The sequence below is a fragment of the Monodelphis domestica genome, chromosome 8 (assembly GCF_027887165.1).
Source record: "Monodelphis domestica isolate mMonDom1 chromosome 8, mMonDom1.pri, whole genome shotgun sequence".
Lineage (NCBI taxonomy): Eukaryota > Metazoa > Chordata > Mammalia > Didelphimorphia > Didelphidae > Monodelphis > Monodelphis domestica.
The window spans coordinates 204,818,006-204,824,610 of NC_077234.1; positions in this window are offsets into that span (position 1 = coordinate 204,818,006).

A 6,605-nucleotide genomic window follows, 5' to 3' on the forward strand; every position below is an offset into this window, starting at 1 on the left:
GAATCACTGCTATCTTAAAATATTCCTCTCATGTTGATTGAATCACACCAGCTGCTGAAGCGATAATGAACATGATTGGTTTGCCCCCACGTTAAGGAAACTGATAAATGAAAATCCAGATTGACATAATCAATGAATTAAGAAGTTTTTATAATGAGTAGAAAAGCATTCATCTCTTCCATTCTCTTACAGAATGAATTTCCTTTTGGTATTTAAAGGGAGGAGGGGTCTCATTTTTAAAAGCCATTTCACATACAGATTTCTTTTTAGGAATAATAAATACATTTATTGAGCCAGGAAATAGACTTCTACTTGACCTCATTGGTTTCAGATCCCTTCCAGACACTTATGCATACTATTATTCAGTCTGAGTCCTCACATACTTTGCAGAGACTGGCAGAGAAGCCAACCACATCATGGTGGGCTGGGCTGGACTGGCCTGGACTGGGACTCAGGGCTCCCTCCCTGTGGTGGCCCATGCTGAACAGATGGTGATAGGGGAGGCAAAGGAATCAGAAGAACAATGCCCCAAACTGGAGAGACTGATAAGGATGGGGCTGATATGGCCTTTGGAGATAGGAGCAGGACAAAAGGGAAAAAGAGAAATTGAGTAGAGTGAACCAAAACAGAGTCTGGAACCAAGGAGGCGGAAATCAGGAAACCAGGACAAAGTTGGGCAAACAAGAGTTGTCAGAGTTCTTTTAATGAAGGTGAATTGTCCACTAATAATAACACATTTCTAAAGGGCTTGTTTTGTTCCAGACACTGAGCTAAATGTTTCACAGTTATCGATTCTCACAACTCGGAAGGTATTGCTATTGTTATCTCCATTTTACAGATTGCCTTGGTCACTTTATTCTGTTTCTCTTTTCCATTTTTTTTAATGGCCAACTTAGGAGTCTTCATGGAATAATGGATTAGAGAGCTGGCTTCAGAAGGAGAAGACCTCCTTACAAGTTCTCCTTTTCACTCCTTCTGGCTATATGACCCTGGGCATACTCTAGGCATCTCTCTAATATTTATTTTATTTTATTTTGTATCTCTAATATTATAAGTGGGAGAGAAGGTACCCATCTTTCCTGGTAGAGGGGGTTTCCTTACAGGGGAACTCCTCATAACAATAAAAGTCCAGGGCCAATCCCTATCCCTCTTTGTGACTTTTCCCCCACCCCCCTTCTATTTATTAAAAAAGGAAATTTTACAAAGGCTCTTTTTTTTCTGCCATGTCTATTACTTTTCATTAACCAATCCCCTCTCTAATTTCTCTTTACCTGAAAACTGCCTGTTCATATGTTTTGATCACTTATCAATTAAGGAATGGCAATAATTAATGCTTTCTCTAATGTTTTATGATTCTAGGTTAATTAAACAGCATTATCTCTCAGTGGTTTGATATTGTCTTATTCCATTTTAAAATTCAAATATTAAATTAAATTAATATAATTGACTTTTAAATAATTTTTTATTTTAAAATAATTTATAGTTTTGATAACAACTGATGAAATTTGGGGTGCAATTCCCCCTACCTCTTTTTCTTTTTCACAATTACCCTTAATATTTTTGACTTTTTGCTTTTCCATATGAATTGGGTTATTTCAACTAATGTTTTAAAGTATGCTATTAGTAGTTTGAGCAGAGTATTATGATGTTTACTTTATTACTTCAGTCTAATGAATAACAAAATCCCTCTCCAAGGGTTTAGTTTTCTCTGTAGTTCTTTTTTATTTAAACTTTTAACTTCTGTTTCAGAATTGATACTAGGGCAGTTTATTATATACATAAAATGATGATGAGCTATAAGCAGAAGAATGGTAAAAGCCAGGCAAGTGGGGTTAAGTGACTTGCCCAAGGTCACACAGCTAGGAAGAGGTTGGGGTCACATTTGAACTCAGATCCTTCTGACTCCAGGTCTGATACTCTCTCCACTATACTACCTAGCTAACATTTCCTTTAGTTTTTTTTTAAAAAAAGTTTTATACTAATATAAACCTCATACTGTTTGGATTTGGGAATGAAGGCAAAAATAAAAGGAAGAGGTACCAACTTCCCCCTCTGGTCCCCATCTTTGGATTGGCATTATAAGGTTGGTTTAAACACTCAATCTCCCTTTAACCAGATATTCTTTCTACTCCTGGGTCATTGTCCTTAACCCTGACCCTGTGGAGCACTCCCTGTGTATACATGGAGAGGGATGGGGAAACAATGAAGGAGGGACATGACTCAACAAGTTGATCTCTTTCAAGCCACCAGTGGCTACTGAATCATTTTACACTAAAAGTAGAGAAAATCCTGGATATGCATTTTATTCTGTATTGGAGTATGTCTATAAAAATGAGGAAAAAAATCAATGTCAAATTTTTTTGTTTGTTTTTTGTAAATTTTTGTAAATTCTAGAGAATTCAGCAGAGGGCTTGAACCTTTGTTTTACTTTGGATAAACTCGTCAGTCTCTCTTTTGTCACCCATTTGTTCCCAATGAATGAAATAAATTAAAAATGAAGTTAAAGCTCATCATGATTTTATATATGCATATTTACTCTATTAAAATATAAACAATATTTTAATATATAATAACAATAGGTATCAAATGATAACACATGTATAACCCAATGCAATTGCTTGTCAGCTCCGGGAGGAAGGAGGGAAGAGGTGTGAGAGACAACATGAATCATGTAACCAAGGGAAAATACTTAAAAATTTAAAAAATAAAGTATTTATAAATAATTTTAAAGTGCAAGATTACAGAACCATCCTATCAGAAAATGAGGGGAGAAACAAGGAGGAAAAAAACCTATTTGTTATACACATAAATTCTAATTTTATTTTTTAATGTAACATTCTATTTTCCCCCAACTACATGTAATAACGATTTGTAGTATTTATCCTCTAAAATTTTTGAGTTCCAAATTCTCTCCTTTCCTCCCTCCTCACATCCCTCTCAGACAGCAAACAATTTCATCAAGGTTATACATAGTCTATCATGCAAAACATATTTTCAGATTGGTCATATGGTAGAGGAAGACATATTTTTTTTCAAAGCCACAAAGAAAATAAAGTGAAAAATAGTATGCTTCATTCTGCATTCAGGCTCCATTGCTTCTTAATCTGGAGGTGGATAGCATTTTTCTTCATGATTCCTTTGGAATTGTCTTGGATAATTGTATTGCTGACAATAACCAAGTCATTCATAGTTGAATGTACACAGTTGAATAGTACAATATTGCTGTTAATGATTCACATGAATTCTTTTCAGTTAGGGTGAAGCTTGTCATTGACAAGATAGTCTCCTTACTCTGATCAAAGTGAATTTCAGATGTACTCAACAGCAGCAATAGCCAGCTCTTCATTCTGCCTCCTCACGATCTACATCTTCTGCTCCCTCTCCCTCAGATTGCAAGCAGAGCATCCTCTTCCCAATGCATTCTCTACCTGTGCCCATCACCCTTGTGAGTGTCTTTCTCAGGCTGGGACAAAGTGATGCAGGAGTCTGTATGAGACTTCACTTACCAGAAAATTACAAAGATAGACTTCAGGAATGTTTTCTTTGCCTGGGAAGGTATCAACCTTCCTACAAGCCCTCTATAGTGAACTTTATTTAAACCTCATACATGTCTAGGTAGGTTAATTCTCAAAATTTAATAATTTTGTCTTATCTAAGTAGGACTTCAATTACATTTTAAGAAATCAAATTGGTGAGATATAAACATGCTAATTACTTGTGGGCATTTGTATTGTATTCTGCCATTTTGTTGAAATTGACTATTAGGATTTTTGGATTTTCTAAATAAATAATGATAACATCTACAAATAAAGGTATTTTTACTTCCTCCTTACCAAGACTTATTGCTGTAATTCCTTCCTTGTGTTATTGCTATAGCTAACATTTCTAGATTACTTTAAATAACAACAGTGAGTTTTCCTTCATCAATTAATATGTTTCTATTTGTCTTTATTTTGTTTTAAATATGACTTATTGCATTATTTACTGATATTAAATCATCCTTACATTCTTAGCAGAAATACCCTTTGGTCACAATAAGTAATTTTATTGACATGTATTATTTGCCAATATTTAATTTGGTATTTTTGTTTTTATATTCTTATATATGAACATATTTTGTCCTCATGTTTCTCTACATAATACATTCTCTATATAAACCATGAATCTGCTTTATCTTCAGTTTTCCCTACATGGCAATCAGTTAATAGCTAATTTGATTTTTCTTCTGATATTTATTTATTGACCTATTTCTTATGGTGCCAATTTGAGTATTTTTAAAATTTTATATTCAGACATCTCTTTTACATTTTCAGTTGTGTTTGGCATATGTTTCAATGTAATATTTTTGAATCATTTCTCCATTACTTATTGTGCTTTTCCTCTTGTCAAATTTCATCTTCCTTTTTTTTTTTAAAGTTAATGGGCTATTGATTTTATTGTCATAAAAAGGAAACTCTTTTGGGGGGATTCAAATTTATAAACAGCTACTTTGAATTTAATAGTCTCTTACTTAATGTTTGTTTGGAGTATGTAAATTTGTTGATTTTCTAATTTTTTTAACTGTAGATTCTGCTGAGGTTATTAATCTTTTTTTTTGTTAATTTAAGCAGCTAGAGAGATAGTCAACTCAAGAAAGAATTAATGCAGCGTATAAGTTGTGTTACTATCATCATCATGAATATAAATTTATATTGGTTCTAGAATTAATTCTTTGATTCACTTTTGTAAGATTTAAAATAGTTGTTTGGCTTAAACTGTAATAATTAAAATGGTTGATGTTGTAAACTGTAGTGAGTTAAAATGGTGGAAGATATAAATTGTGATAGATATAAGAGAGGGTGAGTAAATTGTGACCGCAGAAAATATGTTTCACTACAGTGTCTTGGTTTTTAAATCAAATATAAGGTGGTTGCCAGGGAAATATTCCCAATTATTCAATATGCCCAAGTCAACTGGGTTTTATAGAGAATTTAATTAATAATACAATGAGTAATCAAAGAAAGAGAGAGAGAGAGAGAGAGAGAGAGAAAGAGAGAGAGAGAGAGAGAGAGAAAGAGAGAGAGAGAGAGAGAGAGAGAAAGGAAATAAGTATGAAGGACCTTAAGCCAACATGGCCTAGACCTGAGTCTTAAGAGAGAGATCAGTCAGTTAGTCTTTTATCACTCACCACAAGGTCTGTCTAAGCAAGGATTCTAGGGACACCAGGCCAGCTCCATCTCAGCTGATTTCATCAGAGAGAGTTCCAGCCAGAGTCCTCCTCAAAGAGAGATCCAGCCAGAGACTGTTTCAAAGGGCCTCTCTCTAGAGCCTCCAGAGGGACACAGTCCCCTCAGAGGAGCTCCAGCGAGACCTCCTTAGAGATTGTCCTCCAAGAGCTTCCCTTCTCCAGAGCCTCTCTCAAGAGATTCTTCCCAAGCAATCCTCATAATAGCTTTCTCCAAAAGGATTGCCTCACTCAAGAGATATTGCTTTTTCTTATATAAGGTTTTTTTTCCTATGTCACCTCCCCTAAGTCCTTACATCTACCAATCACTGTAGATGTTTTCCAAAGGACTGCCCATCTGAATTCCTGCTAAGTTGACTAATCTCTTCAGTAAGTCTGAACCAGAGAAAATGCTGCTGTGTCAACTAATCCCCACAGTAAGTCTGAACCAGAGAAAACACAGCTGAGTCGACTAATCTCATTAAGAGAAAACCTGCCCGACCTTTATAGGTACCTAGCATCCCATTGTATCAATTCTAAAAACAGGTATGGCTCAAAGAACTCCTTGCCTCATCATAAGCATGGGTCCAAGTACTTTCATTGTTTAGCAAGGAGTTTTCTCCCCTAAAGCAGTCTTAAGTACGGGTGGAGTAGAGGTCCTCCCATTTCTGATCCTGGCGAGTTCTCACATCAAAATGGGGAATGTTTCCAGTAGGGAATTTGTTCCAATGGAGGATTCCTCAATGTGGAAATTTTTAACTTTCACAAGTCTGAGAAATTTCAAGATTTACACTTTTACTTTTGTAAATCATTTTAATTTCAATTTACATCTTGATCTTTTGATCATATTTACCTTGTTGATTACTATTCTAATTCATATGGTCTGTAAATCATTTAAGACCAGCATTTTTCAATTTATTTCTAATTTTTTGTTATGGTTCTTTTTTATAAATATCCCATACACATTTGAATCTAAAATAAATTATCTTGATAAACTCAGTTATCTCCATATAGTAGTCAGATCTATTTTTCCAGCATTTGTTCAGTTCTATCACTTTTCTTATATATTTTTGTCTGACATTCAGAAAGTGAGATGTTGAAACCCTCCACTAGTCATCTTTTTCTATTCAAGATCCTTACTATTTTTTGTTATTCTTTTTTAAAAAAGCCATTTAATATCTGTCTTAGTAAGAACTCTAAGACAGAAGGGCAGGGGCTAGGTAAATGGGGTTAAGTGACTTGCTCAGGGTCACACTGCTTGGAAGTGTCTGATGCTATATTTGAACCCAGGTCTTCTAGACTCCAGAACTGGTACTGCCACCTAGCTGCCTCTATTTTTATTAATCTTGTATAACATTTTTTATGGAGTCCTCCTCTAACTGCTTAGTGATTTAGAGATTTA